This window comes from Bidens hawaiensis, unplaced genomic scaffold (assembly GCF_021521415.1).
Source record: "Bidens hawaiensis isolate Kalapana, Puna unplaced genomic scaffold, B.hawaiensis_p1.1 tig00019327_1, whole genome shotgun sequence".
Lineage (NCBI taxonomy): Eukaryota > Viridiplantae > Streptophyta > Magnoliopsida > Asterales > Asteraceae > Bidens > Bidens hawaiensis.
Window position 1 is genome coordinate 207,730 of NW_027492933.1, and position 24,758 is coordinate 232,487.

The window sequence follows — 24,758 nt, forward strand, 5'->3', positions numbered from 1 at the left end:
TTTTATACCACACATGATTTGTTTGTCACACTAGCAGGGATATTGGCTTGCGTCACAACTCTAACTCTCATCTTCAGGCTTTTACTTATACTTACTAGCAATGTTGTAAAATTAGGATTCCAAGGCCGAGTACTCTCCGAGTACTCACTACAAGGTATGTCGCCGAGGTGAGTTTATTTAAATCCGCCTAGTTACTAAGAATCGGTCAAATGTGGTCAACCTCAGCCAGAATCACATCTTATTGGTGAACTTGGACCGATTTTTAACTCAAAACAGCAAAACACAATTCGTTTTTAAATAATATTAAAGAACAAATATCAATTTTTAATTAATGATTAGTAATTTTTAGACTATTTTATTGTTTAAAAATGCATTTCTTTTATTTATATTGATATTCACCTATTTTTGTTATGATATTAGTAATCTTATGATATCCGAGTACAAGCCGAGTACTCCCTGAGTACTCCGAGTACTCCCTACAAGGGGGTCGACCGCCTAGGGACCGCCTAGCGAGTTTTACAACATTCCTTACTAGCAGGGATTTTGGTCTTTTTTTTCCTTCTCAGGTACTGACTAGGCTGGAGGATTCACTATATACATGGCTTCAAATGAGATCTCGTAGATTGCGTAAACATAGAATACTGTATCTCTATCATATACAAATTTTGAATGCGAAGATCTAGCCAACAAAGTGGTCGAGTGAACTTGATTAGAAGCTTTACTAAGAGGGCATGGTGGAAAACACAACTTCTACTCCCACACTCTAGTGTGATAACCTTGGTTCAACTTACATTGTTGATAGTCTTTCACACAAGACCAAAGCATGTTGAAGTTTATTTTCACTTTGTTTGAGAAACGTTGCACAATGAAACCTACGGGTACAATTCATGAACACAAAAGATCAAATCGCATGCATCTTTACAAAGCCGCTGCAAACACATAGTTTTATGCTTCTATGCTCTAAGACGCAGGTCGTTTCCCGTCTTTTGCTTGTGAGGGAACATTAAAAAAAAATTAATTAGTAAATGTTCGGTATTATATAAATGCTGCTTAAGTATAAAAACCTCTCTTGTAAACCCTAATTACGGTTATCAACACTGTGACAACTGCCAATTTCTAGTTAACTCTGTTAACTAAACTTGGTTACTTACGTTAACTCCGTTAGAGAACACACATGTTTGTCACGTGAGCACACATGAGTCTCTATGCTGGTGACCTAACATGAAAATAATTTACAAATAATAAAAGGTGAAATGCGAACCAAATATAAATTAGATATAAACATTACTACATAAGTTAAATGTGCATGATGATTCAACTTGTGATATATGTTGCGTGCTACATGATACTTGACCTAATATGATACATGTTCATGTTACTTGGAATACTTAAGAATAATATTAATAATGTTACATGTCATATTTACGTTATAATATAAGTTTAGAGTCAAAAATTTAAATTAGGGGAATCAATGGAGTTGATGACTAGATTTGAATCAAGTAAATAAGGAAACTTGTGATTTGCCAAATCTCCTCCTTTCTCCTCTCTTCTCTTTGGCCGTCCCTATCCCCATACACATATACTATTTGATTTTCTTACTTCTCAAATTAAACACACAAATATTCATATTCATGTTGGTAGAGACTGAATCAAGTGCAAGAAGGTTTTATTGACTAATTGATAATCATCTAGGTACTTAATGCTATTGATTGTTCTCATGTTTTATGGTTGACCTATGGGTTTTGGTATCAAAACAAAGATTAATCTATGAAATCATAACCTAAAATTGAAAGATTGAGATTTTCAATATGATAGTTGTATTGTTGTCTTGAATTTTGGTTGAATAAGAAAACTCTAATTGTTTCATGGATTTTCTGTATTAGGTTCATATACATGTTAGAAACAAAGTTTGTATGAGTGATGATTAATTGGTGAATTAGGTTCATATACATGTTAGAAACAAAGTTTGTATGAGAAAAGATTGTAAACATATTCCGGACAGATTCGTATATGTTTATTGTTGGTATTGTAAACTGATGTTATATTGGTGATAGTGATTGATTCTTGATTCTGTTATTTACTACTAAGATTCTACTTTCTGGAAAACTAAAAATCATAATTTTTGGACATGGATTGAGTTGTTTTTATGATTTTACAAATTGTATGCCAGGGCTGTTTAGAAAGATTGTATTCTGGTCTTGATTGTTAATTGCCTATCTTTAGTTTTTACCAATCCAATTTAGTTGATTCCACTTCTGGAGTATCATGTATTGAGTTAGGAATATAACCCAGTTGACCTTGTATGATTTGGACTAATATATGATTTTAGTTTTTGTTGAGACCTGAAAAAGTTGTTTTGTATGAATTTATAATGTTTTTTGTGGCCTGAAATAACTGCATGTACGTTGCTTCTTTGTATGAATTTTAGTGATTTTTGTGAAGGGGGGAAATATAACAAAAATATTGGTGATTTTTGTGAACGGAAGACCTAAGACTTAAAGGCTACTGTGGTAATATTTGCATAATTTAACTTGGTGATTTGTTGTGGAAGAAAAATAGGTTTTGTTGAGTCAAAATTTGCCTTGCAAATAGAATATGGCTTGGTATGATTTATAATGGGTGTTATGATCAAATCTGCACTATTTGGCTTGCTAGATGTTTTGTACATAGTTTGGCACTTAGAAACTAATTGGTCTATATGATTCGATTGATTAGAAACACTTGATAGAAGTGAACACTTGGTTACTACATGACTAGCCCTATAAGATGACTTAGCTTACATATCGGGTTAATCGTTTTAACTCGTGAATTAAATAACACCTACATCTTATAAAGTATTATATTTGGTAATAAGTCACCAACATGTCGTCGGGTCAAGTTGGTCAAACTTTGGTCAAAGTCAACAAAGTCAAACCTTGGTAAAACATTATTAAACAATAAGATTGTTTGGATACTACCGGTTCTAGGAATCACTACAAATTACTCACGTACTTGTAATACTATAGGGTACTTGTACAAGATTTTCTCTTTAGCGGTTGGCTTTCTTTTAGAATGTTTTCTAGGTGAGTTTTATGACCCCTCTCTTTTACTTACTCCTTTTGGGGGAGAAAGCTTGCAAAAAGCGTTTTTTGGATCTTCTAGATTGTTATTTATCGCATTTACAGATAGTGAACTTATAAACTGATAGGCCTCATGCACATTGGACCATTAACTACGGTTAATTGGCGGGAAATATTAAGTAGTACTACTGGGTTCGACAAACCCCACCCACGCTAAAACTCGACTTATTGTAACATTTTCCTAAATATTGCCAAGTCAGGACAAAGCTTGGTGGGAGGCACAAACCGACACGTCAAGATTCGGTCGCAATGGATACTACATTATTGTATCATGAATAACGAATTTGTTTAACGAATTAGCTAGTGATAAGACATTGCCTACATTATCTACATGTTTAACGAATTTGTTTTTGATACAAACATTTGAACTCACTAACCTTGGTACAGGGATAGGAGGTCTCATGCATGTCTCGCATAAACATTTAATAAATAACATTTAGTTATCAAGTATTTAACCTTCGGTCGTGCTTGTTTTGTGCTTAAACAACTTTATTTTGGTTTATGGATTTTATTACCACATGATATTCTTCCGCAACTTAATCGTTCAACTCATAAATTGTTTTCCCGTTTTTGGGCAAGTTATGGTTTTTAAATAAATTTAGAGGTCATTTGGTGTAACTAAAGACTAAGATCATGGCTTGTCACGCGCCTTGCGGTAATATCCTGCATGTGAAAATTGTGGGTATAGAATTACACCATTATTTATCAACACTTAAAAGAGTTTCTACTAGGCTTATATAATTACTTATTAGTATATTTCATGATCTAGAAAAAAAAAAGAAAAAAAAAACAATCCCTAAGATATAAAATATTGTAACTAAGGTAACTTTTTAAATAAATTTAGCTGCTATTTTCATTCATGTGTTTTATTCAAATCATCTATTTAAGGTTAATAGTTTAATATCAGCCTTTTCCGTTGGTTTCATTTGTGTTGCAAATAGAACCACTCTCACTAAAAGCATCACATGTTTAGTGTGAAATTACACCGCCATTTTCCTCGCATAACTATTCTTTCAAAAATTTCATTAAAATTTCATAAATTAATTTTCGTTATTAAGAAAAAATATATATTAACACAAAACGCCCTAGCCTTATTTCACGTTGAATGTCAATGTCAAACCAAATCCATCCCTTTGGTGACTCTCATTTTTCTGGAGACAAGTATTTCTTAACTCTTCTTTTCCACTTTCATTTTCCTCGCACCACTATTCTACCCCCCCCCCCTTCCCCTACACAATCATCTCTGTTATTCTAATAATCACATAAGACCATGTTTAGTTAAAACGTCACACCCTTAGGCATTTTGCGTCATGTGGCATCACCGTCATCAATGGATAGTTTTTGAAAAAGGTGGCATAGTGGGCAAAACGTCATAACTCTCCTACAATAATTACATTTATCCTCCTCTCTCTCTCCTCTCCCCATACACAATGTTATCAAAATTCGTGCCACCTTCGCGTTTTGTAGAAACCCCCCCCCCCCAACGCCTAGGTGCGGTGTTCCCGGCGTTATGGAGGAAAACGCTTGGATACCGCCACCACTACAGGTGGTCTAACCATTTTAATAAGTTTCATTTATTTATGTATTTACAAAACCAACAACCAAGAAAAAAATATAACTTTTTCCTAACCATCTAGTGATTCAAATTGTAATTCATCTATCACTCTCTTACAACTCTGTGTGTGGCTCTGACAAGTTAACCCACGTTGGAAGCTCAACCCAAGGTATATGAAAAGTCAACCAATCTGATGATCAAACCACTTATCAAGTAGTGAATATAGAAGCTAAGGCGGCTATTGATGGCATTAGACAGGTTTTCCTTGTAGCCTCAACTCACCATGGTGGGAAGCGATTGATGGCATTGGTGGTGACTAAAGTGAGTCTTGGCGGTGTGAATTTAGGGTTTCTTGCATATCTGGCAGAGAAGGTACGTGCCACGGTTTTCTGGTAGATTGAATTTAGTAATAGTAGTCAAATCTATTAGCATGTCTCGGTTAAATCTGCTTTCATTTCCATTTATTCTAGAACTACTAATGAAGATGATGTTGGTTGTTTTAGTGTTATTAGATTAACTTGTTGATCGAGGATATAACGTTAGAGAGTAAACGAGTTAGGTGAGGCGGGAGTGCGGGCTCTATTAAATTAGAAATGTTATTTGGGCTTTATATGAACATTGGATTTATTATTTTAACACTTGGGCTTATGTGTTATGTTAATTGATTTAGGCCTTATTATTTTAATAGAAACAAAATTATGGATCAATTTATGTAGATACCGATGGTTATTATTTTGTCTAAGGGGTTTTTTCCCTGTTTTTGTGTGTTCTCGATTGATCAAAGACATGTGAAAATAAAGGTTACTTGGTTGTCTCTCTGATTCTTCGTTGAACAATAAAAAATTCAATTCCATGTGCGGAAATTCTCTGTCTTATCTGATAAATCGTTGTGTGTAACCCACAAATAGGTTTATCTAATAGTGATTACAAGATTCAAAGAATAATCCATTTTGCAATTTCATCAATTACAATCGCATACAATATCAGGGTATCATCAACTAAAGGTGAAGGAGGCATACATTTCTAAGACAACGTTTCGGACGCGGTACAGCCACTACGAGTTCCCCGTTATGTCGTTGGGTCTAACGAATGCTCCCGCAACATTTATGGATATGATGAATAGGGTATATCCGCCGGTTAGACAAATCGGTTATCGTATTCATTGAAGATATATTGATTTATTCGAAGACAGAGTCTGACCATTCTAAGCATCTAAGAGAAGTTTTGGAGATTTTGAAGGAAGAGAAACTGTATGCTAAGTTTTCAAAGTGCGTGTTCTGGTTGTGGGAAGTACAGTTTCTAGGTCACGTAAACAATCATGAAGGGATTAATGTGACCAAACTAAGGTTGAGGCGATAATGAATTGGAAGACTCCGCGAAACCCAACTGATATACGCAGCTTCCTAGGGTTGGCTAGCTATCATAGGAGTTTCATTCAAGGCTTCTCCAAGGTAGCCGCACCATTGAGTGGTATGACCCGAAAGTCTGTAGTATATAATTGGGGTAAGTATCAGGAAGAAGCTTTTGAGGAATTGAAGAAAAAACTCACATAATCTCCAATCACTGACCTTCCCAATGGTGATGAGGATTTGGTTGTTTGTACTGATGCTTTGCATTGTGGGATAGCCTATGTGTAAATGCAATAAGGAAAGGTATAGATTATACGTCTAGACAGCTGAAAGTACATGAGAGTACCTACCCGACGCATGACTTGGAGATAGGAACAGTAGTGCATGCCCTCAAGATCTGGAGACATTATCTGTATGGTACTAACTGTACTATTTATATGGATCATAAGAGTTTAAAGTACCTTTTTAAGCATAACGAGTTGAATGTCAGGCAGAGACGATGGTTAGAATTGATTAAGGACAATGATTATGATATCAAGTACCATCCTTGTAAGGCTAATGTGGTTTCTAGAGAGCTAAGCCTTAAGAATGAAGAAGTCATTGCAACAGTGAAATCTTATAAGTTAGTCATTAACTCGGATCTCTTTGGAGAAATAATCAAGTCATAGACACAGGTGCTTTAGATGATGGATTAATGAAGAAAGAAAGAATCTTCGGCCCGCAAGACGAGCTGGTGGATAACACTCTTGGTGTGTTGACCAGATTGACCGTATGTGGGTTCCATGTTATTGAGAACTTAGAGTTCGAATCTTAGATGAAGCTCACAAGTCGAGATACCCGATTCATCCGGGATCCACCAAAATGTATCAAGACCTAAAGAGAGACTATTTGTGGCCGGGTATGAAGAATGAAGTAGTGGATTATGTCCGTAAGTGCTTAACTTGCTTGCAAGTCAAAGCAGAGCACAAGAAACCGTATGGAAAGATGCAACCACGTACAACTAATTATCATAATGGAAATGGGAACACATCGCCATGTATTTCATAACTAACCTACCATGTACAACTAATTATCATGATACCATCTTGGTGATTATGGACCGTTTGACAAAAAGTGCTCACTTTCTGCTTATACGAGAAGCTATCTCGTCAGAATTGTTGGCAAACGTGTTCATAAAAGTAGTTGTGGCTAAACATGAGGTGCCCTTATCGATGGTGTCTGATAAGGATACTCGCTTTACTTCTAGATTTTGGAAGAAGTTTCATGAAACCATAGGAATAAGAATGAACATCAGTACGGCGTAACATTCTCAAATAGACGGGCAGTCTGAAAGGACTATCCCAACCCTTGAGGATATACTACGTGTTTGTGTATTAGACTTTGCAGGAAGTTGGGATGACCACTTGCATTTAGCAGAATTCTCCTACAACAATAGCTACCATTCAAGTATTGGCATGCCGCCATTTGAAATGCTATACGGCAGACGTTGTAGAACGTCCATGTGTTGGGGAGAGATTGGTCAGAAAGAGATTGGAAGTTTAGAATTTGTGCAAGAAACCTCTTCAAGGTTTGATAAGATCAAGGCAAGCATGAAAGCTGCTCAAGACCGACATATGTCATATGCTGATAAGCAGCGACGACAGATTGAGTTTAACGTTGGTGATAGTGTGATGCTCAAGGACCCTCCTTGGAAGGGAATTATTAGTTTACGAAAAAGTGGAAAGTTGAGTCCAAGGTACATTGGGCCGTTAGAGATTATAGATCGAGTAGGAGAAGTGGCTTATAAGTTAGATTTGTCGGAAGATCTAGAAAGAATTCACTCTACCTTTCATGTCTCTCACTTGAGGAAATGTCTAGCTGATGACACGTCTCTAGTGCCATTAGAATACATCAAAGTTGTTGAATAGTTAAACTATATCGAACAACCCGTAGAAATAATTGCCCGAAAGGAGAAACAGCTTCGAAATAAAGTTATCCCTTTATTCAAAGTGATTGGAAGCATTGTAAAGGGATCAGATGCTACTTGGGAAACTGAGATAAAATAAAAAAGTTATACCCACAGTTGTTTAAGTTAGGCTTTGGGGACTAAACTTCTTTTAAGCGGGGTAGACTTGTAAACTCCGACATTAAAATAATGACAATGATAAATAATGAAACCCAATTAAATAATAGAGTAATAAATGATGGTAGGCTTAAAATAGATGGACTTAGAATAAAGTATGCATTTAGTGAGAAGAACGAGCCTAAGGTCCATGGGCTTAGGGTATAAATACCCTTAAAACCCTACAAACCTTTCATCTACAAACCTTTCATCTCCATCCTTTCATCTCTACACCCTTCGATCTTACGAATCGATATCAACCCAAGGTAGAATATCATTTATCTTAGCTTACCCAACACCATAGTACCTGACTCGGGGCTTCGTTTGAGCCGTTTAAATCTAGATCAAGAACGAATCGGGTGATTAAACGAACTTAAGGGTAACCTTGTCTTGGATATAGATCAACCGAAGCTACCTAAGTCAAGGATTTACAATTTACAGCCAAACGCGACGTCCAACAACGGCTGACGGCGCCGGGAACACAGAAAAACCCTAAAAATGAGTTAAAAATAACAAGATGTGAAGAATCTGGCGTATATGTATATGCGGCGTATATGTTTGTAATACATACGGCGCAAATGTTGGACAAACATATGCGGCGCATACATTATACATATACGGATATTATGTTATACAACATACAAGGCGTATATGTAGACTTATACGCTGGAAGATTTATCCGCTGAAAACTTATACGCTAGAAACATATACGAAGCATAAGTGAAATTTCAGATTAAAGAAGGATATGCAGTGTATAAGTACATAAAAGTTGAATATGAACTTATGCGGCGTATAAGTTAAGAATAAAGGATTAATTAGTAATAAAAGGTAATGTTTAAAAATGATAAAGACCTAGAAAGAAGGACCGAGGCTAGAATAGAAACGTAAGAGCACGAGAGTAATAGTTAACTTATATGCCTTGTTACACAGTCAGTCGTGCACAACTAAGGAAGGGTATCGCGACTAACTCTGAAAGGAACCGAGTTCAGGTGAGTTTCTAGCCCCTTTCTCTGTTATTTTTTTGGGATGTGTGCATACTCCTACATGTTAGTTAATACACTTACCTTTAATGGTAAGTGTATGTTAAATGTATGTGAACAATATTGAAAATACAGGTGTAAGTATGTATTTATATAATTGTATGAATTTATGGTCGTATGGTGGTATGGGAAAGTATGACAGGTTGTAGACCCTAATAATATCTGCGAAGGTTAAAGGGTTACAGACCCTAATAATATGTGTGAAGGCTGTAGGGTTGCAGACCCGAATAATATATGCGAAGGATAAAGGGGTTGTAGACCCCAATAATATCTGTGAAGTTTGTGAGGCGAAATGCTCTTTAAAAGGTATAAATAGTTATTATGTATGTAATGCGTAGGTTAAAAGAACGAAAGTATGAAAGAAAGAAAGAATGAATGAATGTACGTGTGTAAGAAAGGTAAACAGTTGAAGTATGTAATATGTATCTTCTGATACGTATATATAGTTGAAGTATGTAATATGTTTAAGTTTTAAATGTTTATGTATGAATGAATGATGTTTTAATTATTCCGCGAAAAGTTTTAACTCACTATAATATTTAGAACTTTGTTTATGAGTAAATCTAACGCCCGTTGTAGGGCACTAGGACCGGCAACTTACAGTTAATTTTAAGCAAAACACAAACGGTTTTTATTTAAAGAAACAAAGTTTATATTATATTATGAATGATGAACAAATAAAAAATAATAATAATACTTTTGAATGAATCAAATAATATTATTACCGAATATGTTTGTTTAAGTACACAGATGGGGTTGATGGGCCCTAGCCCGGTAATAGTCAACCACTAGAGGTATACAACTTGGGAAAATCCTTTGGGGTGTGAAATAAACGAAACTCGATCTTCGGGTTTGTTATTGGAATTAGAAAGTTCAATGGTTTCTTAGAATAATTCGGTTAAGAATTATTTATCCTTTATTTCTTAATCCTATTATGCACAGGAGGACATGCTTACATGGTGAATATATATCGGGTGATTTGAATCATATATGCAAGGATCTGAGATGGTTTGAAGAATTGAAATCAGATGAAGAGGGATCTGTACTTAGGATGTTAGATGTAAAAGTTTGACTTATATTGACTTCTGGAAAACATTTGTTTTAGATTATATGTTGTATGTTTTATGGATGTGTATTCTTTCTTAAAGGGAGGTTTAATTAAGGAACGAATTTGCATCACTTGACGATGGAATGCAAGTTTCTAGCATTTGCAACAACTGATAAAAGTGGTTGAATTGCTAAGAAACTGGATTTATGAAATTATATTGTGGTCAAACCGATATCACCAAAATTCATCAAGTGGGATAGTACTGACTATGGGTTATAGTCAAATGTATAATGAAAAGTCTAGACAGTAATACATTATACGTAGCATGATTCATGAGCTCATCATGCAAAGTGTGATATTTGTTGAGTTTGTAATATATGAGTATAATTTGGCTAATGATCTAACTAAAAGGTTAGGAAGAGATCTCGTGAACAAATCAATCATGGGGATGGTTAAGTTAAACGTGAATATCACAAAAATGGGGGACGGATGTTGGTTGTTTTAGTGTTATTAGATTAACTTGTCAATCGAGGAAATAGCATTAGAGATTAAACGAGTTAGGTGACCTGGAGTGCGAGCTCTATTTAATTCTAAATGTTATTTGGGATTTATATTAACATTTGCTTTATTATTTTAACACTTGGGCTTAGGTGTTACGTTAATTGGGTTTAATTGATTTAGGCCTTTATATTTTAATAAAAATAAAATTATGGATGAGTTTATATAGAGGCCTATGGTTATTATTTTGGCTAGGGGTTTTTTTCCTGTTTTTGTGTGTTCTCGATTAATCAATGACATGAGAAAACAACGGTTACTTGGTTCTCTCTCTGATTCTTCATAGAACAATAACAAATTCAATTTCATGTGCAGAAATTCTCTGTCTTATCTAATAAATCATTGTGTGTAACCCACAAATAGGTTTATTTGATAGTGATTACACAATTCAGAGAGTAATCCATGCTGAAATTTCATCATCTATAATCGCATATAAGATTACCAGGTTTGTTTATTTGTTTAATTGATTGATTTTTGGTTAGAGACTACACAATATATACAACAGATATGATTGAAACCGGGTTTGCTTGAACAACCAGAAATTCCTGTTTGGAAATGGGAAAACATAGCCATGGATTTTATCACCAAGCTTCCAACCACCGCGAGCAAACATGGCAGTATTTGGAATGTCGTTGATCGATTGACCAAGTCGGCTTATTTTCTACCTATTCGTGTGAAATATTTTGTAGAACAGTTGGTTCAAATCTATATAAACGAAATTGTGTGTTGACATGGTGTTCCTATAAGTATCATCTCCTATCGTGATGCCCGATTCACTTTTCACATTTGGGATTCACTTTAATCAACTTTGAGAACTCGATTATTCCTTATCACCGCATATCATCATCAAACAGATGGCCAGTCCGAACGAACCATACAAAACTTGAGGATATACTTAGGTCGCGTGTCATAGATTTCGGTGGCAATTGGGATTCTCATCTTCCATTAATCGAATTCTCATATAACAACAATTATCATTCTAGTGTCATCATGGCACCATTTGAGGCACTCTACAGTCGTAAGTGTCGCTCTCCGATTTGTTGGAGCGAGATTGTTGAATCCAAATCACCAGTCCCGAACTAAATCAAGAAACCACCAATAAAATTTTTCAATATCGCAACAATATATTCGCTGCTAGAATTTGTCAAAAGAACTATGGTGATAAACAACGAAAACCCCTCGAATTGAATGTCGACTACCTTGTACTTCTTAAGGTATCTCCTTGGAAGGGATTGGTCCGATTTGGAAAGAAATGGAAACTAGAACCTCATTATTTTGGTCCATTCAAAATCCTTGAAAGAGTTGGGAATTTGGCTTACAAACTTGATCTACCTCAAGTGCTTAGAAACATTCATCCAACTTTTCACGTATCAAATCTCAAGAAATGTTGGGCTGATAAGAACCTTCACATCCTACTCGAATAAGTAAACATCGACGACTCGATGTATTTTGTTGAAAGACTGGTCGAGACCATGGATCGAAAGGTTAAAGAAAACAAGTGTAGTTGTATACCAATAGTCAAAGTTCGTTGGGAATCAAAGCGTGGGAATTAAATTGGGAACAAGAAAACCAAATGGAATCCAAGTATCCACATATTTTTGCCACAAACTCCTCCTAAATAATTTCGAAATTGAATTTCCAAAAGTGGAAGATACTGTGACATTCGTCAAATTTCTATATTTGAAACCCAATCCATATTGTATTTAGAATCTTTATTTAATCAATAAATCTACGGATGTTATGTTAGATTGTGTGGTCTAATCTTTATTTATGGCAAACTAACACAATCACGTTTTATAATCAACTTTATTCGAGTATATTTGCTAATTTGGGGTTTTTAACAAGTCTGAGGACTGAAACTGTTTAAATTCAAATTTTCTGGCACTCAAACACGGGGCCATTCTTCCTTACCACACCGTTGTGGTCACCTTTCATGAATAAGACAAAAATGAGTTTTTGTCACCTCCAAACACGGGGCCGTGCTTCCCTTAATAAGCCCCCCGTTTCCAACTGTCATTAATAAGACAAAAATGTGTCCTTACACATCAAACACGAGGCCGTGTTAGTGTGACACGGGTCCGTGTCAGTCTACCAGCTCAGCCTATAAATAGATGAACTTGTTTCATTGATTAGATGAGAAATCCACTTAAACACAAACACTTTGCACTTGTAATCAAGCATTTTGGAGTTGATTAGAAGGCTTAGAAGGTCTCTGCTATATACGGAAGATGAATTACCATCTTTCTGGTTAGATTATCCTGATTTCATCTTAGATTCAAAGCTAATAGGGGATTTCTAAAATTAACAACCAAATTTTGTTGTATTTTTAACATGCATACAACAATCTATCATCTAAAGTACTTAAAATTGTTGTTTTGATATAAAAATGGTTATGAAATTTATATAATAAACTACACATAATTTTCATAAACAATTGTATGCATAGTTTTGTTATTTTGAATTTGTTCTTTAAGGTATCACAACAAATATTACTACGATCTTTGGTTAATATAAATATTTATGTTCATAAAAGAAATCCATAAACATGTTTTTTACAAAATCTTCGGAATCTCTTCACATTTCATTAAACTATCTTCAATTCAAAGTATATTTATAAATCGATAAAGATAACTATCTTGATAGAATATAGTTTCGTACATACATACATACATACATACATACATACATACATACATACATACATACATACATACATACATACATACATACATACATACAAGATTGATTTCTTTTGAGAACCACTTTGAGTTTTAAGAACTCGAAAGAACTCAACGTAACAATTTTTTTTTGAATTTTTTGACACATACGTAAGTGTAAGTAACATAAAAAATTACAGTATTTTTTTACACACCGAATCGACTTATTATATATGTGTAACTAACAATTAAATTTGTGTAATTATCAAAAATCTTTATTCTCTCTCCTTTCAGATTTATTCTCAGCCACATAATCAATACCCATGTAATTGCTTATTTGGTCCATATTGAGTTCTTAAAGTTCTTACAACTCATCAAGTTCTTAAAAGATTCTTCCCCTGTATATATATGCATATCTTATCTATACTTTTATATAAGTATTGTATGACATAACTCACTTTTTACATTATATCATATTCAACTCATTTATACCTATAACCATAAACGAAGTCCCCAAAATGCTAATGAACTTAGAAATTAAAAGTTGTCCATTTTCGTTCAGATATTCATACTTGTGTTATTCAATATATTAGGATAAACCGTTGTAGTTTTCCATGACAATCATCTATCTCGCTTTTAGGCTTTGTCATTCTCGCTCTCATATCCAAGTGAGTAATCATACCCCCTCTCAATTTTAACACTTTGGGCTGTATCATTTATGGTATTAAACAATCATGGTTTTGTTTTCTTTCAATCATGCAATTCAATCTATGATATGTGTTTATTCATGCTATGTGTGATGATATGTTGTGTTGTGTTGTGTTGTGTTGTGTTGTGTTGTGTTGTGTGTGTATTCAATCAATCAATCAAGTGTGAATCATTAACTTAGCAAGCCATCGGTAACGATGATAGATCTATCTTGGTGACGACCATCCAAATTTGACCGGTTTTGGCATTTGGACGATCGAAACCGACTTTTAGTATAACTTTCGGGTTATGGACTCAAATCAACAAGGTTTGATCACACATATTACTAAATCATATGTGTTATTAAATCATACATGCTTAGATATACATTTAACATGTTAAATTACGTTTTCAATCTATTATATATATGTATATATATATGTATCAATCTATGGTTGCTCGCCAACTATTTATATAGCTGACCTTATATTATACATGATGTAGGTACACAAGTTTGATGTTTGCAATGAAGTTCAAAACATAGTATCGCTATGGACCTAGGCTATTAAAAAAATAAATGGTGTTATCTTTATGCTACATTAATACTTTGAAACTACTTGTAATGTGTGACATGTTTTAATGTGATGAATAAATATTATAACTTTAGTTAGTGTCATGTGCTATGAACCATCACCGTTCATGCCCCGACGAATAATCCACCGTCGGTTGGGGTGTTATAAACATACTGTTACCGATACCGTTTTTTTACCTATACCGAATTTAAGAAAAAGGAATACTTATACCAGTACCACTTACGATCTGTCAGTACTGTACTGGTATTCGGGAGAAAAAGCTCATCCGTAGTTACGATATTTCCATAAATCACAAAATGCAATCATTTAATTACGGTTTATAATTTGTAATAACATCATTTAAAAGATAAGTCATTTGTTTTCAACTATATAAGGCTTTAGTTATGTTTAATTTTTATCACCAATTTGTCCATCTCAAATTATGTAGGTTGGTTTAATCACAATACCTTTTAGAAAGGTATATTTTTTCTTTCTTGATGTCGTTATATGTTACTGTAAAACTATTTTTATACGAATTTTTCTAGTTTATTATATTATGTATTTTCCAAATTATTTTGCAATCACCAAGTCCTTATGTTTTAATAACAACAAATATCTATCTTGTATATAGTCCTACATTGTTTATCTAATCACATTGTCTTCTCATATCTCTCTAGCCTAACTAATTAAGATTGTTCATCATTACTCTTCTTTATTTTAAAACATAATTTATTTTTTTTTCTTTTACAACCAAACTTAAGCCTAACAAATCTGTGACAACATTTTGCTATAACATATCATTTTTACACACGGAAAATTTAATATAATAAAATGGGTATGAATTTTTTGTTTTGAAAACAAATCAAACACCAAAATTTGGTTTGTAGCTTAAGATTAAAAGTGCATAAATATATTAAAAACTTAAAACCTTATTACTAAATCACAAAAAATAAGATTAATATGTCATTTTAGTACCTGTGGTTTGTCTAACCACGCAATATTAGTACATATTTTGAATTTTGTGTAAATGGCTACCTTCGTCTCAAATAACTTGCATTTTTAGTACTTTTTTTAACCCCATCAGTTTTCCTCCGTTAAGTCCAGGGTATTTGCGTAATTTCATTATTTAAATCAGGGGCATTTAGATAAGTTCATTATTATTATATTTTGTTTTTCATTTTATTTTCTCCTTTTCTCTCACCCATTAACCCATTTTCCCAAATTCATTCTCTTTAAAACCCTAATTCCTCGAACTAAACGAGACCGTAAATTCAAACTAATATAAAAAGTGAGAGAACTAATCAAACTGGTGATTCATCTGTGTCGTTATCTTGGTTAATAACTTTTGCATGGGTTGTATATCTTTTGACTCCACTCGTTCCCTGATGAAACAACAATCCATTTCGACATGTTTGGTCCTTTCATGAAAGACGGGATTGTTAGCAATGTGTCTAGCAGCTTGATTATCACAGAATAGTTGAGTAGGAACATCACAAGGCATGTCAAGCTCCTTTAACAACCACAGCATCCATAGTATTTCGCTAACAGTAGACGCCATAGCACGATATTCTGCTTCAGCAGACGATCGAGAAACAACCAATTGTTTCTTTGATTTCCATGAGACGGGAGGCCCTTCAAGTAATAGCAAGTACCCGATTCGTGACCGTCGTGTCATGGGACAACCAAGCCAATCGGAATCCGAGTAAGCTATGAGGTTAGTCCCACCGTCTTTAGTGAGGAGAATCCCTTGCCCAGGGGTGGCCTTGAGGTAACGCAGGACACGGTTAGCAGCTTCAAGGTGACTTTCTCTTGGGTCACTAACAAATTGACTCAAAACATTCACTGAATATGTGATGTCCGGCCTTGTTTCTTGTAAGTAGAGAAGCCTTCCAATGAGCCTTTGGTATCGACTAGCATCCACATGTGTCTCTTTGTATCGTTTATCTAATTTCAAGTTTTGTTCCATGGGGAAGGAGCTTGGTCGACATCCCAACATACCCGCGTCTTCTAGGATGTCTAACGTGTACTTTCGTTGACTTAAAACCATACCATGTTCCGTGCGTGCAACTTCTATACCAAGAAAAAAATTTGAGAGGACCGAGATCTTTGATGCTAAATTCTTTGTGGAGGAAGTCTTTGGTATCTTGTACTTTCTTTATGTCATTGCCTGCCATGATGACATCAGCCACATAAATGAGTGCAGCGGTGAAGTTTCCTTTTTCTTTGAGTAAGAACAACGAATGGTCGGCTTTTGATTGCTTAAAACCGAGTCGTTGCAAAGATGTTGTGAATTTTTCATACCAATTTCTTGATGCCTGTTTAAGCCCATAAAGTGACTTTTTAAGCTTGCAAACACGTTTGTCATTCTGTTTTCCAAACCCTTTTGGTACCTTCATATACACATCCTCATGTAAATCTCCTTGCAAGAATGCATTGTTTACATCAAGTTGGTGAGCGTGCCATCCTCTTTTTACCACAACGGCTAGCAAGGTTTGAACCGTGACAAGCTTTGCAACGAGGGCAAAGGTGTCATGAAAGTCAATTCCTTCCATTTGCGTATATCCTTTTGCAACGAGCCGTGCTTTATACCGTTCTATCTCCGCTTTTGGTTTTTACTTGATTTTGTAGACCCATTTTGAGTCAATGGCTCGTTTTCCCTCGGGTGGCTCTTCGAGTGTCTAGGTCCCGTTGTCTTCAAGGGCTTGGATCTCGGTTTTCATAGCCTCAACCCATTTTGGACTCTGTATAGCTTGTTAAAAATGCTTTGGCTCATTATTTGTAGTAATGGCCGCCAAAAAAACTTTGTGAGCATTAGTAAAATTATCGTAAGAAACAAAATGTGCTAAAGGATGTACCGTCGATGGTTCATGATCGGAGCTGGATGATGAGTGCTCATGGTCTATAGATGTGGGAAGATTCACTTCATAATCTCTAAGATAGGCAGGTTTAGTTCGGTTTCTTTTAGATCGGTTAAGATTTTCAAGACCATCCATATTATTTTTATCATCGGGTATTGGGTTCTGATTCTCGGGTGGGGGGTTAACTGGGCTGCTGCTGACTATATCAAAATCAGTTGCGCCCTCAAGATTTGGTTCGAGGTTATTCGTGGTTTGGCAAGAATCTGGGTGAGTTATGTCATGAGTGGCAATGGGCTTTTCTTGGGATGCATTGGGCTCATCGATCTCACTAATTTCTTTAATGACTTCATTTGTGGGCTGCCCATCATCACAGTGCTCGGTTTGAGAAGTTTCCCAATGTTTTGGCAATAAAAATATTTCTTCTTCATTCTTAGGAGCTTCAACTTTCATGAATGGGAAAATGTTTTCTATAAATTTAACATCCCTTGTTATAATAATTTTCTTATGTTCGAGATCATAGATCTTGTAGCCCTTTGTACCAGGTGGATAACCCATAAAAACACTGGGCCTCCCCTTACTTCAAATTTATCGCCTTTAAGGCAACCAAAGACTTTCAAGTGTTCATATTCAGCCCTTTCATTGTATAATAATTCGTAAGGTGTTTTCCCGTTAATAACATCGGTGGGAAGTCGGTTTATAATATGTGTGGCCGTTAAGACACATTCCCCCCAAAACCTGGTAGAAAGATTTGCTTCGAATTTTAAAGCTCTAGCGGTTTCTAAGAGGTGTCGGTGTTTTCGTTCAACAACACCATTTTGTTGTGGCGTGTAGGGACATGTAGTTTCAAGCACAATACCTTCTCTAGCATAAAAATCTAGCATGTTGTTTGAGGTGAACTCACCTCCATTGTCACACCTAATTCTTTTAATGTTTTTTTTCAAATTGAATATGCACGAATTTGTGAAAATTAATTAAGATGGAACTTGCCTCGTGCTTATGTTTGAGAAGAAAAACCCAAACGGCACGGCTAAAATCATCAACGATAGTAAGGAAATAATTTGAACCTGTGAAAGAGGGCGTTCGATACTTGCCCCACACGTCACAGTGTATGAGGTCAAAAAAAGTGCTAGTTTTAGTGGTACTTATTGAAAAGGGCAATCTAGTAAACTTTGCCTTAATACAAGAATCACAAATACCATTCGTTTTCAAAGATATGTTCTTAATAAAATTAACATGAGAAAGTTTAGAAATAGATGTGTGACCTAATCTTTTATGCCACGTGTCACTAGTTACCATCATGGCTTCCCTCTTTATTCCCGTCGTCCCTATCTTATATAGACCATTGACACATTCACCCGCTCCAATCAATTACCTCGAACATAAGTCCTGCATAACACAAAAGTTTGGAAAATATGTCACAGTACATTGTAAGTCATTCGATAATTTACTGACAGATAACAAGTTGCATTTGAAATCTGGGGCGTATAAAACATTTTTAATGGCTATTCCATTTGGTAAAGTGTAGTCCCCACGGCCTTCAACGGGTATTGTTGTACCGTTCGGTATGGTAACCGGGCATTCATAATTTTTTTTAGTTAAGTTTTTAAATAAGGAAATGTCAAAAGTAAAGTGCTCAGTGGCACCTGAGTCAATAATCCATTTACCTTCACCTTTAACATTACCTGCCATGTTCGTAGCCGGTGCATCTTCCTTTATGCTAGCTTCTTCTTTTTTTTCAAAGAAATCAACAAACTGTTGGTATTGCTCAATGTTTAGTCCAGGTATGGTACTTGTCTGAACTTCAACGTGGGCTGCCTTCGGCTTGGTTTGCTTCCCTTTACCCGGCCACCATTCCGGGTAACCGACTCGCTTGAAACATACATCTTTATTATGGCCATCTTTACCACAAAAGTCGCAATGCTCAACTGGTTCATTGCGTTTGTTATCTTTACGAACGGGCTTACTTTGTACCTGACCTTGGTCTCGCTTGGCTGGAATGAACGACTGAAAAGCAGCGGAATTTGTGGTCGTTCTTCTGTTCCCAGCAACAGCTCGTTGTGTCTCATCATCATAAACAAGATGAAAAGCGGCTCCAAGGGTGGGTGTCGGTTGCATAGCCAATATTTGGGTTCTTATCGTGCCAAAATCTGCATCTAACCCTAGCAAAAATTCGTAAAGCTTCTCTCTATCTTTGAGTTCGTTGAGCTTCTTTGACAGGTTGCAAGAACACCCGTCACAATTGCAAATCGGTATTGGGAAAACCGATTGTATTTCTTCCCATAATCCACGTACTTCGTGAAGTATGCTGAAACGGACATAACTTCTTGTTTGACGGCGCTAAGGGTCTGCTTCAATTCATACGCCCTGGGGGCACTCACCTTCCCGAAACGTTCTTTCAAGTCTGCCCAAATCTCTTGAGAGGTTGTAGCGTACCTCACGCTTGTTCGAATTTCCTTCTCCATGGCTGTGTGAAACCACCCTTTTATCATCGCGTCACACCTCATCCAAGCCATATAAGTGCTTGAATCAGGTTCCGGCTTTTTTATTGTTCCATCAATGAATCCGACTTTGTTCTTGGCGAACAAGAAATTCAACATTTCTTGTGACCAATCGGTATAGTTGGCATCCGTAAGCACATCATTGACGTGCATCTGCCTCGGATAGTCCGAAGCATGGACATAGTATGGAGGGTTGTGGTCGAAGACACTGGTTTCGTTTTCTTTACCCTTACCGCTGTTGTCTTTTCCTCCGGCCATGGTATTAGGGTTTTCTAGTGTGTGTGTTTCTTTTTTTTTGTATTGGAGCTTATGGCTGCTCTGGTACCATAATAACTTTTGGTTATAATAATGGGAGAGAATTCAAAAGTATGTATTGATGTTGTATCTTTCATTACAAAGAAAAGACCCATTATGTAACAAAAAGGGTCAAAGTAAAAACAGGCAATACAGTCTGTTTAGGCACAAACAAGAAAATCAATCATTTTGATAAGGAAAGACAATATGTGAGGAAGGAAAGTAATCCCACCAATTATGCTCGTAATTTTGTCCAATCTCGTCCATTATTGGTAAAGTTTCATCTTCCGCTGACTGGACCGTGATTCATCAGATTCCTTTCGCGGTGGATCGTCTTCGTCGTCGCTAGCGGCTACGTATCTCTGATTGCGCATTTTTATTGTGATTCTCTTGTGGAGAGCATGGGTTGGGTTGTCAACCGGTGATTCACACGTATACCATTTCCATGTGTTAGGTCCTCAAACTAATCAAGCGTCCATGAAAACGTGTTAGCGAGTGCGACGACGTTAACTCTCCGCAACGGCTCGTGCTGCAACCACCAGCGTTAACTCATCGCAAGGGCTCGTACTGCAACCAATGACTCGACGGCGTTAACTCTCCTCATCGGAATCTCCTTAACTATCGCGAGTAATTGATGACGATCACGTGTGATGCACGTGTCACCTTGTAATCTACCATCTCAAGCGTTACCGTAACCACCAGAATTGAAATAAGAACCAGAACTGAAAGCAGAAGAGACGAGGTTTAGGATGAACATGAAGGTTGTGATGATGATGTAACGTGTTCAACAATATAAAAAGGGAGAAAAAATAAAAAAATAAATCAAATAATAATATAATTACGCAAGTACCCCGGATTTAACAGATGAAAATTAATGGGGTTAAAAAAAGTACTAAAATGCAAGTTTTTTTAAACCGAGGTAGCCATTTGCACAAATTTAAAATTGATACTAAAGTTGCACAGTTGAACAAAACACATGTACTAAAATAACACTTAACTCTTTATTTTATAGAAAACTAGTTGTTTTCAGTAATACAAATTTAATCAACCTAAAACAAAGCGCCGATAATACTATATGATAGTTTTCAATATCATGAAAAATATATTTTTTCGTTACTGCATTTTATTAATTAATGTTTGAGTAGTATTGTAAAATTAAGACGGTTTCTATATTAAAAATATGGAGAAATTAAATTCACTGAAGCAAAAAGTTAAGAAAATGCCAAAAATGAGAACAAAAATTCCATTACTATCCTTCTCATTAATTAACAATCCTTCTCATTAATTAACAGTTTAACACCATAAAAAGTCATTGTTGATTTCAAAGATTGACTAAAATGATTAAGTTATTGAGATTTCTTTTAACATTTATCGCATTAACTTAATTTTATATATAATTATAGGGTTGAGTTATAATAGGAAGATTAATTTTCCTAAAAAAGATATGAAATAATCTTGTCTAATCATTTGAGAATTGAATGGTTAAGATTGGATTAAAGAGATTATCAAGTGTAAAAAAAGGGTAACGACATATTAGGGATAATACATTTGTTGATTTTCTCTCTCCACGTGCAAGACACATGTCAAATTCCCCCATCATTTTAAAACGTCCATAACTTTTTTATACGAAATTTTTTTTCAAAACAATTTCACCTTAAAAACGAGTGTTTTTTTATCTTTTATATGAGTACCATGTTGCTTTATAAAAATAAAAAAAATTCATGGGTTTTTACAAAGTGTGTTTTACCATAATTGTGTTTTACAAAATTGTGTTATACAATTGTGTTTAATTTTTTCATAGTGTTTTTTTGCATTGTGTTTTTTACATTTTGCTATTTAATTGTGTTTTCATTGTGTTTTTGTTATCATAGTGTTTAATCCATTGTGTTTTTTACATTGTGTTTTTCATATTGTTTTATTTTCCGACGAAATTTCCGAAGAGTTTTCCGGCAAGGTGGTGGCGGTGGGTGGTGGTGAGCGGTGATGGATGTAAGAGATAAGTGAAAATTTAAGTAAGTTTAATTAAGTGAGTTTTTAAAATTAAATTAAGTGTTTTCAAAATTTAAGTCGTCGTTCATCCAAAACTCACAGACAAACACAGGCACGAAATTAAAGTAGAATCCAAACTCCCAGTTTGTTTTCTTGTGTAAAAGTTAGATAGTTGCTATTGCGACATTCAGCGAAGTTTATTTATATTATTGATTAAAATTACAAAGAAAAAATATTATGATTTTTCTTCCCAAGCTATTTCAGTGCTAACACAAAGATTTATTTTTTATGGAAACACACTGAATTTTGTTACATTGGTTTCGATTTAAGCGGATTGAATTGAACTATTGGTTTTCTCATACCAACGCTAAGTAGTAGACCTCTAGAAACTTTGACAACAAACCTTAACCCACATTTAAATAAAATACAATAACTTATTAAGCCTATAACATTTATTATATAAACATTAGCCCGTAGCCATTTAATATAACCCATACCCATTTAAACCTAATTGGTTAATTATTAAGAAAAATTATAAAGCATTGACACTTCCGCAACATTGACAGACTCCATGGCTCCGGTGCGGCAGTGCTCCAAGGATTCAAGAGAACTTCAAGTGACTTAAAATATTATAGACAGTAAAATATTATAAGACTAATGGTTCGAGATGGAATAGCTATTTGTAGAATAGTAGATTACGCATGCATTTAACTTTCTTAGTTAAATTCCCTTATATATTAGCAAAATCTTTATAAACAATATGTTTAATAACCAAAACACTGTTTAAAAAAAATACTAAATCATGACTTGACACCAATTTGAAATTGATTAAAATATCAATGTTTTTCTTGTCTCCTAATACTTTTGCATTCACTGGGATTGTTAGTGCAAAAACGATTGATTTAAACTAAGTTGAGCTAGTTCGATCTTGTCTTACCGATTGTTGTGTTGAAGTAAACATTTTGGTCTTTGTCCAGCACCTGAAAGTTACTGTCATCTGTAATTGTAAGAACTCCAGAGGGATCCAATAGTGGCATATCACGATTAGCAACCCATACCATGGTCTTTGGATCCATGGCATACCAAATACCAACATATCGTCGTTGAGACTTCGTTACAAGTGAAAAGAATCCCATTCGAAAAATTCTGCTAGGTGATTCTAAATAATCTGTTCCACTGATGGTTTCTTTTGTTGTTATATTGTCTTTAGACGAACAACAAAGAATAAAGAAGCAGAAAACAAATGTACACAAGAAGCAATTGTAGGTAGTTGTATTGGTGGTTGATGATATGATAACACCCATTTGAGTATAGTGTATTTGTGAGGTGTGTGTTATGAGAAAGAACCTAAGAGGTAAGGAAAATACATGAACCATTGTTTGGAAACTATTATCTTTGGTGGAAAATATGGCTCAATTATTTGAGTCAATGACTACTTTTAAGGTCTACGCGGGCTTTAGTGGTGGACCCACTAGATAGGTACGTAAACCATGAAAACTAAATTTATGGATTCAATAAATAAACGAGCCTAACTGTAACTAAAAAGTGTAAGAGATACTATCTCGTCACTACAACGTAGGCAATACAAATGCCATTCAGTGTTTTCACATTACTATTTTGTGTAAACTACATGAGTGATTGACAGAACATAACTAGTTTTCATGTCTTTTAGTTTTTTGTTTTCAAATGGCGATATTATTAAAACGAGGCTCTAGCAAGTAACTAGGCCCCAATCATAGGTATAACTGACAATGCAATCAAACTACTTATAAAAAATTCAATGCTCGTTCCTAGAAACTATGACCAAGAAAAGTCAAATATACACCAACTAGATCGCTCTAAAGTTCCAAATCTCACAAACTTTGAATTACTTGAAATGAATGAAACTTTAAGAAAGGAAGTTGGTAAACTGCAAAGTGAGTTCTTTAAGAAAAAGAGTATGATAAATCTTTATGAGATGAGTGAGCTAACACATGAAAACCAAATCAAGAGTTTGGAACAAGACTGTATTGACAATTATAACATTCAGTCAAGATATACCACTGAAATTGTAGGATTAAACAAAATGTATCATGATGAGAAGTTGAAAAACACTCAACTTCAAGTTGAGGTCGATTTTCTTCAGAATCTGGTATCCACTGGTAACATATGTGGAAAGTTAAAGAAAAACAAAGAGGAGGACAAATACAAGGTTGTTCCTCCACCCTTTAATGACAATAATTCATTAAAGGTGGACAAAGAAAGAGAAGTGCTTATCTTGACCAATTCAGAGATGTGTTTGAAGATTAAAATGAGTTTGTTGAAAATTATAAAACGGTTGAGGTTGATGAAAAATGTGAGTTTGTGATGAAGGATGTTGAAACAAAAGAAAAAATGGTTGACAAATCTGTTGGTGTGCAAGTTTCATTGGAAGATCAAGAGTATGATTTATTGAAT

At 35.0% G+C, this 24,758-nt stretch overlaps 1 pseudogene across 1 annotated transcript in view; it reads right to left on the reverse strand.

The window, feature by feature from the left end:
• Positions 1-23,872, reverse strand: part of LOC143558133 (G-type lectin S-receptor-like serine/threonine-protein kinase At4g03230) — a 34,283-nt pseudogene extending 10,411 nt beyond the window's left edge. The window contains exon 1 of the transcript XR_013139682.1: positions 23,260-23,872. The product of XR_013139682.1 is annotated as a G-type lectin S-receptor-like serine/threonine-protein kinase At4g03230 (transcript). The remainder of the gene's footprint in view (positions 1-23,259) is intronic.
• Positions 23,873-24,758: the final 886 nt, after the last annotated feature.